We start from the raw sequence: 13,562 nt of genomic DNA on the forward strand, positions 1-13,562 counted from the left end.
TTTAAATTTGGTCCCATCCATCCTTCTCATATTTTCTTTCCTCTCTTTCTGTATTTTCTTAACTCTTCGTTAATGTGAATTTCTATGGTTACCTCTGATGTCTTCAGTTTTATTCCTAGCCAGTAAAGTACTGCCCACTGCGTTCGTAACAAATCTAAATCCTGCACTTCCTACTCATTGGCCAGCTGTTTCTTTAGTATGTTATATTCAATTCAATAAAGCAACTTATTCGTATGTACCGCGAGACAGCATCAATGAGCGTATTTTTGAACATGACGTTTATTTCAGAAGTGTAGTCTCCAGTCTACTGTTTCAAGGGCTTGTTGTGAAATCATCTTTTCCACTTTTGAGTGACATTTGTCAGCTATACACAATCCGAATAATATAAACTACACACGGAAGGTTTTGCATTATCTGCTTATACATAAATATGTGTGAGCTTATGTTCATGGAGAGCAGAAAATGAAAGAAAAGAATTTCGGAACAAAACCAACAGCTTTACTCTAGAATGTGTATAAAACTAATTTAGACACAAAATTGTTGAGGCTTTCGTGACCATTTGTTGGCGTATTGTCTGGAGCCTTCTATCCAAGTATCTTTATTGTTTGTTTAATGGCCATTTGTTGGCGTATTGTCTGGAGGCTTCTATCCCAGTATCTTTAATGTTTGTTTAATGGCTTGCCTCACAATTCATCAACGTGACGGACAGTCCTCCATTGACCATTCTGGATCCAGGCCTATGTAAGTATTCAGGTAATTTATAGCCCCTTAAATTAACATTTTTTATCCGTTTGGTTACATGGTGTTCAGATCGACAAATGACACCAGTTTCTTTACGGCTTCGAAGACCTTGCAAAGAATTTAACAGTTCGCTTATTATATTGTTTTCCTCCTCGTATTTCGATGAAACAAATAAATTCCACCTGTCATTCTATTAATATAAGATAAATTTGGAGACACTGTCAATTTAATTTCCATTAATACTCTCTGTCTCAATTTCGTCAAAATCAGTGTCCCACATGGCCCCAGGAATCACAGGGACATGCCGTAGTGTGCTGATAGGCACTCTTCTGTTTTCTACTAATATATTTACTAAAGTTTCCTCATATCCATATTTAATGGCTTTACAACAGAGTTAACAGAGGGCTATCACCGTTTTCCCAGCAACCCGTTTCTTCTTCCACCTTTAACTGTCATAATGCAAATTTCTTGCATTCTAACTACGGCTGAAGGGCACAAATCTTTACCTCTAGCTCCTCGATTTTTCAGCCTTTCTGGCATAATTTACAATTCTGTGGATTTATTTAAGCGAACTCTGTTCTCTTCTCCACTGCAATGGTCCCAATGAAACCATTACCTACAATATTTGCAAAACAGTCCCTATTTAGCTAATCCACGTTAACATCGACCCTTATTGTACATGGCTAGTCGATTTAATACTAGATACAGTGAATGAAATACATATATAGTAGGGATCAATGTTGTACTTGGAGGAACATGTGGTATTTCCTGGTCGGTATTTCAATCTACTGATTGGTTTTCGAATGACATGCAGGAATGCGCGGTAAAGACCGCCACAAGCAGCTTCTGTTTTTTTTGGCATTCTCTACTATTTTTGTTGTTGCGAAACATGGGGTTGTGTTTTGTGCAGCACTTGTGTATACATTTCGTTCTACATTTTTAACTGCAGTAGCTGTTTGGGAGATGTTGTCCCGTCAGTAACAGAATTTTATGGTGACTAAAATACAGTACATTTTTAAAACTTGTTACTAAAGCGTGAACAGTTAAGCAACACGTAATTTGCCATCCATGCACCATCTTGTACCTTGAAACCGGAGAAGGTCTTCTATGACATAATGTCTCACATTTGTAAATAAACTGAGTTTCTTTAAAGTCTCAATAATCTGATCTGTCTTGAAAATGATAATATGTCTTAGTAGCCAGTAGCGTCTGTTTCAAAATGTATTTAACTAGCAACTTCTTTTTGATAATATTTGTAGTTAATTTTTCATTTTATGATTATTGGCTGGTAGTAGAGAAATAATGTAACAGAGGGTCTACTGGATACGCTATCGACAAGATATTCATGACTGAAGTAGTTTTAAATTTCAGTAGAACATTTGTTGTTAAGTACATGTCCCTGTCGTACATTGGAACATTTCCTCGCATTCGGAAAAAATATTACTTTTCATGTATGATTTTTGTGATTTTAGAAAAATACTATACAATACAAATAGTGAATGACATCATTTTAAAATGCAGTAAGAAAATATGTCAAACATCTGTTACAGGGATAGCTAGGGGCGAAACTCTGAAGTGTTCTTTGTTGTGTATCTGTGTGGACTGTGGTCCATTGTGGAATGCAAAGAAGGCAGCCTTATGACGTTGTGACGTCACCACCCAAGTCCTCTACATCAGTGATATCATCACACTTATCACTGAGGTTATCATCCTTATCAGTGTTGCCGCCGTTATCATCATCACGTGTCAAACCGTGCCATTCTCTTCTCCCGCTTTCACCATTTCTTCTTCTCCACATCTCTCTCCGCCAGTCAGAGCCTAGTATTACACCCACTATTGAAACGAAACGGTTAATCGCAGTGTACTATTAAAATGAGGTAGCCAATCAGAATGTAGCTGTGAGCAACACAAGATTCATTTGAATTAGCGTCAAGTTCGAAGGTACGCATCATTTTCGAAGACGAATTACGTAAGCTCGCATTTATTGACCTAATTTTCAAAGATATTTACCTTAAATGACGTAATTTTCAAAGGCATTTGTCCTCTGAAATGCGTTCATGTACACACACACACACACACACACACACACACACACACTATACACTCATGGACACATCTGAGTAACATATTGTCCATGTCAGTGCGACCACTTGCTTGCAGAAAGAGATCCTGTGGAGACCAGTGTCAGCAGATCCACCAGGATAGGTGTCTATACCATAGACTCAGGTAGTTGCTGAGACACACCACACGTTTCAAATTCTATCTAGTTCTCTTGCATGAACCAGAAGGTCTGTGCCATTTTTCTTATTTTTCTTTAATTATTTTTTTAATTTGTTTTCTGGAAATTTTTGTCATTTTGTAAATTGCTTAGTTAATTTTTTTCACTCAAAAGATTTATACTTGTTTATTTATTCATATTTTGTTAATCGAAATGTTCTTTTCGCTGTAATTTGATATCATTATCAAGATATCTTGGAATTAGCAACTGATTTAGTGTTGGCATAATTCGTTTTGAAATTGCACACTCACGCAATTGCAAAATAATCATCTGTGGAAATGAACATAATATGACTTTTTTTACAAGATTCTCTGGGTTCTATTTCGGAAATATTTAGAAAACGATAACAGAGAAAAATGGTCTCAGTGATGATATTGTAATCGTTACGAACAGAAACGGTCTATGAAATAGGCCACGTATAGCTTTGCTCAAAAATGATTGTGCTGGTCGACAGGGTAACTTTAAACCAGTAAGACGACACACATTTAAACCAGCTCAATTATTATTTCAATAATATTAATCACTTACACAAAGCATAAGAACCAAGACAATTTAAGAATCCAGCAGCATCACAGTCATTCTTAGAAAGAGCTCAACACTGACATTTTTATCGTTTTTGTATACTTATGACAAAGAACATTTGTCGTCGTTTAGTTACGCGTACTTAGCTTTTTATTAACTCTTTGAATATGTCACATTACAAAACATATATGTCATATATAGGGACGCTAGTAATGTTACGTTTCAATATTGAGACAGTCATTCAGAAACGGACACTTGAAAATACTGCAACATCACACAGTTGAACGGGCCATTTATATCGAGATACATAAACCGAAGATTCATAATTTTTTTAATCATATTTTGCCATTAATCTGTTGCTGGCAGTGGTACGTCTGCAAGAATAATTAACTATACCACGGTAAGGCCTTTTTCAATGAGATGGACATTTATAACATCGGTTAACAGCTGTATTTCCGTTTCGGTACCATATTCCAATACAGGTGGAGTGATGTAAGGTGCAGGATCCAATTCACATGTCATAAGACTGCGGAAGTTTTCCAACACATCAGGAATGAGCAGCACATCAACTTTCAAAAAAGTTTTTTAACCCATGCATACATTCCACACACTGAAAGCTCTTTGGTACTCGACTTCCACCATTCCTTCTGTTAATGAACTATTAAACTTTTAAGTTTAGGGTAAGTGATCTTCAGTAAAATTGATTCATTGCTGATGTACTCATCCAGATATATTCTCTTCTGATTAACTAGATTAAACTCTCAGTCATCCAGAAACTACGTCCTTATCTTGATGAGCTGTGTGTGGGGGGGGGGGGGTTTGCAGTCGTTTTAGCATGCCTTATACACTGGCGCTGCTACTGGCAGCACGAATCGATTGTAACTTGTTGCTGATTATTTTTGGTATAGCGAGATCTAAAGTAGGCCTTCAGTCGTGGTGGTGAGGCCGTAAGAGCGAGGTGGCGAGTGACGGAGGACGAGAGGGGGTCACGCTCTGAGTTCCACACATATTGGGTCAGTCGGCCGTTAACTCTGTTTATTTCAAGACTTGGTGTAACTGGATTTAAGATTTGTCCGGCTTTGATATCCCATGCTGTGTGGGATTTTGTGCTGGGATCCGCAGAGCATATTTCCAGGATTGTCAAATATCTGCCACATAGGGCGTTTATAGTCAATACTTCCCACACTACGACACACCCGCCTGTGCTTGGTAACTTACTGAAATATTTGTTTGAGTGTAATTGTCTGAGATAAGTCCCTGTAGCTTCAGATTACTTATATTTCTGATCAGTCGAATATTTGGCTGTGTATGTAATTCTGTGCACCACTATGAGCTTCATCGAAGTGTGTTTCTGTAGGCTATGCGCAGTATGAGAGACTAAATTCAATGGTTAATGTGAATGTTAGATTTTCCACTGATACGGCAGTTGGCTTTCTTGTGGCTAGTGCTTTTAAGCATTTAAGGTTTTGTTTTATCTTTTGTTTTTGCTTTTAACATACGTTTCCTGTATTTAATATATATGTAAAATTGCGTTGTTGATTTTCATGTCTAAGTACCATGGCAGGAAGCATTGCTTGTAAGATCTAATTAATAAGTATCGTATTGTAGAGGTAAATTTGTCATTTTTCTTATATAACTGATTGGTTCACGCAAGGTTCTTTGCCGTGTGTTTGGCTAAAATACTGTCAGATTTTTCTCTGGGCATTTATTAAATTTTATTGTATCAAATTTTATACAGCAAAATGGTTTGAGGGACTTTACGTCTGCCACTACAACGAATTCTAGATATTTTCTAAATTTGCTTAAAGGCAAAATTTTTGAAATTTGGTAGCATATTAAGAGGTCATATGCTGGCCATTTCTCGATAAGGTGGCCATTAATAATTGCTTAACTTATTTGTTTGGCCTATGTTTCACCTAAGTGGTGTTTGTTAACAGCTCTACTTAGACATATGGGCTTCGTGCCCAGTTTTTCAGCGGATAGTGACTGAGGGGGCTTGTTGCTGTTACCCAGCATGTTGGCGTTTATTGGTTGACTTTGAGGCACATCTGTGATTGCCCAAGCATTCTGGTTCACGCTGCCTGATAATAGATTTTTAGTTAAATAGTGGCTCTATTATTAACTGTTTCTCTCTATGGAACCTTATTTAAAGACATACTTAACTTGTATATCACCTTGTATTCTGCAAGTTACGTATTTCGGTTAGGTAAGTCTTTCTAAGTTTGATTAAGCAAAAGCTACTGTCTTGACTACTGTGTTATGTGAATATTCCAAATCATTTTACCATAATTACTGGTTTGAGCCTAAATTGGGATTGTACTTGCGCCTGGTGGACCCCCTTAATCTATTTTGCTGTAATCCTACTTGATAACTATTTTCAGTAGAATTTATGCTGATTTTAGCAGTGTGTTTTCGCTCTTGTGTGTTAAGGCCCTGTTTGATTCAAAAAATTAGTTTCCAAAAAATCCGTTGAAGGACATAAGTGAACTTTTCTTAAATTGTATTAAGGATATCTTTTTTGTTCCGCTTTGACCAGCTTGTGTTTTGTAGAGTAAGAAGTGTTTTTTTCTGTTTCTAAAAAAAGCTGTTTTGTATCTATTGTGGCACGGTGTTTTGTGGCTTGTTGAGGTAAGATAATTTGTTGCCGTAAGCAATTAATTAGCCTTACTATGTCAGTCTTAATTATTTGCGATTATTGTATTTATTTATTCATGCTATTATGCGGTGGTTAAATAAACATAACCATTCAAACGACAAGTGACACTGTTATGGATTCGCCCTTCCATGCTCTCCCTGTCCTACCCTATTCTGTGTTTAGGGATTTCACTTGAGTTTCATTTGATGTCAGGTATGCAGCTCACTGTTTGGGTAAGTTTGCCGAGAAATTTGGTGAGTCAATAAATTGGAATTTTATATTGCAATGGTGATATTGATGCATCTTTTTCGAAGATTTACATTTCTCATTTTTAGATGGCAGGGGAGAAACGCGACCTGGATTTAATATTTCTTCATTAACATGTGCCATAGCCAGTTCAAAAATGTTCTTGATCAAGAAATCCCCATCGCACCCTGTACATTTGGATGATTCCTGCCGAGCAGAATGCTATTCCTTCTTTAAGACTTTTTTCCATTTTTATCTTACAATAAGACGTCATTCACATTCTTAGAAATTGTGTAAATCTGTTCAGTGAACCATTCCATGTAGTCGCTGTCTCTGTAAAATCTGAATTTGAAATAACCTTCGTCATAGCCCTAGTGTAAGTAGCAGGGCATATAAAATGGCTTATCTAGACGTGCCTGATCAGAATACGAACCTCAATCACTACCGCGACTTCATGTAGCAACTGTTTCTGACATGCATTCCGAAGTAGCATAAATTGTAAATCGTGGCTTTAGCCTTTTATAAAAATTGTAAATTTTACGTACTCGTTCTTGCTGCTAGGTATGCCACTATTGACAAGTTTTGACTGTGTGCAGTCAACTAATTGTTCCAGAGAATGATAATAACACAACCAGATCACTTGTTCCAATTGAATGGCAACAAGCAGTAATGGTACTACGAGCTAGCCTTGACAGCTTTTTTTATGCAACAGAGGCTACATATGGCTATAACACCAACTTGCAACATTAATAGATTTGCACGTTTCTCATGATGGTGCCTTATCACATGTAGCATCACAACTTCAAACTGTTTCCCATGCCTCTTGTCACCTATGACCGTACACTCATGATCAGAATACTTATTGCCAAAGACAGTTCCATAGGCGTTCTCATTCTGATTTTTCAAAATGTGGACGTAGCTCACTGGGAAACAATATGCTGGTAAATTTTAATTTGTTTGCATATTTAATATATTTAGACACATGTTCTGCACGCTGTACGCTACCAGGAATTGACAGCATGAAACGGGAACTATCATAAAACTGAATGCGTGAAACCTGGTAGTCAAGGAAAGCAGGATTCGGTTACGATTATGGATGGGTCGGTAATCAGTTACTGTTGGTTCCCTTTGGCAATTACACACATTTATTTTAAAATGGTAATTCCAGACTGAGCAATAAATAAAAATATCAGAAGTTATTAATGAAGGAATAAACAACTGTGTAATTAATACAGCTTTTAGTGCGTCACAATTTACCAAATGAGCATAGAATACTGACACAGCAAATAGTATCTTAAAAACAAGCCAATGTGATCCCAATTTAAGGTGAGTAACCACAGTCACTGCTGAAAGCCTTTAACGCCTTCTGAAAGTATTTGTATGGAGTGTAGCCATGTATGGAAGTGAAACGTGGACGATAAATAGTTTGGACAGGAATAGAATAGAAGCTTTCGAAATGTGGTGCTACAGAAGAATGCCAAGGATAGATGGGTAGATCACATAACTAATGAGGAGGTATTGAATAGAATTGGGGAGAAGAGGTGTTTGTGGCACAAGTTGACTAGAAGAAGGGATCAGTTGGTAGGACATGTACTGAGGCATCAAGGGATGACCAGTTTAATATTGGAGGGCAGCGGGGAGGGTAAAAGTCGTAGAGGGAGACCAAGAGATGAATACACTTAGCAGATTCAGAAGGATGTAGGTTGCTGTAGGTACTGGGAGATGAAGAATCTTGCACAGGATAGAGTAGCATGGAGAGCTGCATCAAACCAGTCTCTGGACTGAAGACCACACAACAACAACAACAACAACGTCAATTATAAAAAATGTAACAAACATACTGTAAAACAGCGATACAATAGTAAGTTTAATTTAAAAAGACAGGCAACTGATCACCAAACGGGTGAGACAAAATGATGGGAAACTTGGTAGCACAACCATTTAAACCTGCTGTAACGCCAAGAATGGCAGTTATAGAAAAAATTTAGAAACATAAAACAAAACAGCAAATACAATAATAGAACACAAGGGCCACTCACAGACGGTGGACCAGGAATCGACTACTGAGTAGGTCCGGCAAAAAACACTTTCACGAGCAAAGAGATGGGCAGCCAAGAGTTGCATTCACTTCCCAGGATTGTAACTCAGACTAGTGGCAGCCTAACGAATGGCTAATGATAATCTTGCTCAGACTACCTTGCGCCCAATAACCCAAATGCAGAGATGTAAAAATGCGCCAAAGCCAGGACAGGCGGTCTGGACTCCACCAGCAGAATACTGTGCTTAGAGTGCCCAGAACGAGAAAGGAATCACTATCACCAGAGTGGAAAAATCGCCGACCTACCGACAATCAAGAAAACTGTCAAAACTTCACGCCTCACCAGACAGCAGCGGCAACGGGAGGAAAAGTACACTACCATTACTTACACTAACCCCCAGGGCAGGTAACTGAGGCGTTAGCGGGCACGAGGCAGGAAAAATACCGCTTGTTGAACTTAACAAATAGTAACAAAATGAATGCAATAGATAGTAATTAGAAGTCCAGGAAAGCTAATCAGCTCTACCTTCCCCAAGCACTCCACTCGATGCTCAGGTCTTCGACACAGCAGTCCATGCGTGGTCCCGGCGTGTTATCGCACTGCGCGGACCTGGCTGCTACTGAGTTCCCAACCGAACTCCACACTGAAATGACTCGGAAGAAGCAAGACGTCGCCCCAAAGATACGCTCACAGTTACTGCATATGTATAACCGCTGCTGCTATCACTAGCGGACAGGCAACGCTTGCGAAACGAAGTGGCGCCAGTCAACGCGAAAAGAAGACGAACAACCTTAACCGGGTCAACTAAACTACACGGTCTGGCCTCCTATAGAGGACAGAAACCTACAAACAGCAACAACACGATCTGCAGCATGGCTCAATATGTGTTATTGCATGTTTATTTGCTGACAGTAACCTACAAACAGCACCAACACGATCTGCAGCATGGCTCTATATGTGTTATTGCATGTTTATTGCTATCAGTATGGGCAGTTTTGGTGTATGCTGCTACATAAAATCCCTTATTTCCGTTTACATTAACACACAGCTGAACAGCCATGTCTCCTTGAATGACCGCCTGGAATCTGTCTTGAAAAGTCTTGTGTACCAGTTCATCAGTAACGTTACTTTGTAATGAGATACTTTTGTTTTTCTTCACCTAACTTGAGAAAGGGAAACTTACATATCAGCAAGAAATTGAGTTTTAACAGATTAGTTGATCTGACAAACTCTGTTCTCAAAAACGTGAAAATGCTGTTATCTGTCCCATCGCTACATATACAGTTTCTAAATGCTAAGCTGACAGCAGCCTGTTCAGAATTATTGGTTAGAAATAATTTAATGTGCTATGGTAGCGACGGCCAGAGTGGCCGAGCGATTCTAGGCGCTACGCCACCGCTACGGTCGCAGGTCCGAATCCTGCCTCGGGCATGGATGTGTGTGATGTCCTTAGGTTAGTTAGGTTTAAGTAGTTCTAAGTTATAGGGGACTGATGACCTTAGAAGTTAAGTCCCATAGTGCTGAGAGCCATCTGAACCTTTTTTTTTTCTATGGTAGCTTTTCGATCGACTACTGCTTGCAAATTTCTTAACATTGAATCAAACTTTACCGTTTCAGAAAAACTGGATGATGTATTCAAAGACAAAAAGCCTTAAAAACTGAGTATTGGTCAACCTGTGGCCCTTATGTAAACAGTTATTCGATTTGACATTGAGCGATACAGTTGCTGGAAGTCCTTGCGAGGAATATTGTGCCAACACTGCCCAACTGGCGCTTTATATAGTCATAATCAAAGATGATTTGAGAGCCCAGCCAATAATCCTCCAAACGGTCTCAGTTGTGGATATACCTAGTAATCCAGATGGCCATGATAGGGCATATCAAGAAGGAAGACATACAGTAGATACACTTAATGAATGAGGAAGGGCATTATCTTGGTGAAATGGAAGCCCAGGGTGACTCAGCATGAAGGACAACAAAAGGTGGCGTGGAAAACCGTCGACGAATCGCTGCCCTGTAAGAGTGCCGTGGATGACAACCAAAGGGCCCTGGTATCAAACGAAATGGTACCCATGACCGTCACTCCTGGTTGTCGGCCGTAGGACATGTGACAGTCATTTACATGAGGGACTCATCACTGACGACAATCCTAGTACAGGCAATGAGATTCGAAGCAACAGTTCCTACATGGTGCGTCGTGTTTTTATCTTTTTTCTTTTGTCTTAGACAGTATACTAGTCAGAGTTACATTCTGTGGTCTTGCCCGAAGGCCCATGATGAGTCTTCTGTTAGCTATCGTATCATCTGCTTTGTATAACAATAGTGCTAGAACAGCAAGCTGTCGTTCAGTTAGCAACTATCACACTGCGCATGACTTTGAACTGAAATGTTCTTCACAATCTCGGCCTCCATATAGTTCTCCCCGAAATCACGATTGCCGGCCGATGTGGCCGAGCGGTTTTAGGCGCTTCAGTCTGGAACCGCGCGACCCCTACAGTCGCAGGTTCGAATCCGGCCTTGGGCATAGATGTGTGTGATGTTCTTAGGTTAGTTAGGTTTAAGTATCTCTAAGTTCTAGGGGACTGATGACCTCAGAAGTTACGTCCCATACTGCTCAGAGGTAAATCATGATCCATCAAAACTGCAGCTTATGCCGTGGAATATAGAGGGTGAAAATTAATAGAACAGATAAACTGCAGGGACCGTTTCCTGACTGGAAATAGATATAAAATGGCCCTATGTACATGTGTCCGGAAATGCATAGTTGCCACTGTTTCGTAAGTGTTGCACACTTTGTGACTTACACAGCGTGCTGTAAGCCTCAGAATTGTCCTGTATTCACATCGGCAACAAGCAGAATGCTTGTGTAAGCAGATAAAACGGTCGAAAGGCGGCACAGACATACCAGAACAAGTACATTTACAAGCACTAACAACATCACACAATATTTGAAGTCCTTTTTGTGCTTTTGAGTGATCATGGGTCCTTTCAGACAGCCTAACGTGAACGGAGGCGGCAGACTGTTCATACACCAGATCTGGAAGACGGCGTTCCACAGGATATTGAGACGAACCCTTTCACAAGTCCCAGGCAAGTGGCACGCCAACACGGTGTGAGCCAAAATACGATTACGTGTATCCAGCATGACAACTGCTGCTATCCCTATCACCTGCAGTCCCATTACGGCCACTTTGAACATTCGCTGTGACGTAGATGCGATGCAGCCCTGAACTGCGTTGCGGGACGATATGTTATCGTTGCACCCACACCGTCCATTTTTGGACACACGTTCATCGGATCTTTTTTCATTCATTTCGTCTCTGCAGTTTGTCACTTTTATTAACGTTCACGCTGTATGTACGCAAGAAAAGCCTGAAATTGCTCCGGAAATTGCGTTCGTGCTGAGGTTATCGGATCCTATAGGGGTGTTCCGTATAGCCAGGAGTACGCCGCCATTAATACTGGAATCGGGGCATCCAATAGTCCGAAAGCACGCACGCACGCACTCAGACGTATACAAAAACGCATGCACACACACACACACACACACACACACACACACACACACACACACACACACACAGTCGCGTCAGGTGGAGGGAGAGGGGAAAGTGGAAGAAAGATAGTGACGAGAGCTACAGCTTCAGAAATTTCCTTTATAGATGTTATTGCTCATCTTATTCGACATTCCGCATGCTATCTCAGTCTCTAGAATTCAGAGTTTCTGGCTACCTTTATAGCTGTTTTTCTTTCTTTCTTTTTAGGGGTTTGGTGGACTCAAGCATTTCTCCAAAGAATATCTCCGTGTTCTACGGGTTAGAATGCAGTGGGCGTATACCATTAGAAGAGATTCAAAAAATATTTGGCTTTGTCTAGAGTTGCAAAACGTAAAACCAAACATACAGAGGTTTAAATTTACATTGTCACCGTAGGAGAAAGGAAAAGAATCTTCAATGTATCCAGACAGGTTAATAGGTAGTATTTTAGTCACTTCTGGACTTAAATTTAGGGCGTACTACCTCATGCTTAATATTCAAGTAGGAAAATTGGTTATTGCAATAATTATCTTTGTACCTGATGATGGTGTAACAGCCGAAAATCGGTTTGTAAAATGTTGACTACTGCAAAATATTATACCAGCGTCGTGTGTTTATCCATCCATAAAATATTTTTCTGCTTACAGAATCGAAATTTCCTGAAGTGAGTGATTGCCATTATTATTAATTTAACTATGTACCATTGGTTTTGAATGACACAATGATGCTGTAGCTCTGCTCTGATCGATTTTGTCTGATCGCCATGAGGAAAAGAGCGACGTATAGCAATTGTTAAGGCACTGGACGTGTATTCTAAAGCATGGTGGCTCTCCCGGAATCACTGAAGTTGACTGCCGCATTTATTCATTTCTCTATGCTTGGTGTAATACTTTATGTACTAGGAAAGAAAAAACACACGGCACAGGAGTAATATTCTACAATTTTTGTTATTTTACAAATCGGTTTTGGCTGTTATTCCACCGTCAGGAATACAGCATACCTCAGTTGGTTACCACAGATGATAACTCTTAAATGTGATTTCAGTAAACTGTGATGCAAAATATTTAGGATATGTAGACTATGTGACACATTAAACCATGAACTTCGGGACACAGTACTACATTGTTTTGTAGGAAGAGCTAGTAGAAGAATATCTAGTAAAGTTTGCCGAAATGTTGCAAGGGATTGACTGAACAAGATACTATTGTCCTTAAAAGAACCAATGTTACTAACGAAGGCATATAACAAGTGAGACTGAACGGATAAACGAAACAATTAAAATTACACTAAATAAAAATTTTGACAGAGCAAGTGAGGGAAGAAAGGCAAGTCAGTAAGAGAGTAATTTACAAAGTTGTTGGGATGGGACTATGATGGTATTTGCAGTCAGAAATGGCGAGTGACGGCACACTGTCTGAACATTGAATACTAACCTTCGGCAAGTGGACGTATCTTTATTAATTTCCATTTCTTCTAGGTAGTTCATCTTCATTTCTTCGTGTATGTTGTGTAAGACTTCATGTTGCACCTTGCGACCGTGGTCTTTTTTAAATTTCTATTTGTGT

This window comes from Schistocerca gregaria, chromosome 1 (genome assembly GCF_023897955.1).
Source record: "Schistocerca gregaria isolate iqSchGreg1 chromosome 1, iqSchGreg1.2, whole genome shotgun sequence".
Taxonomy (NCBI): Eukaryota; Metazoa; Arthropoda; class Insecta; order Orthoptera; family Acrididae; genus Schistocerca; species Schistocerca gregaria.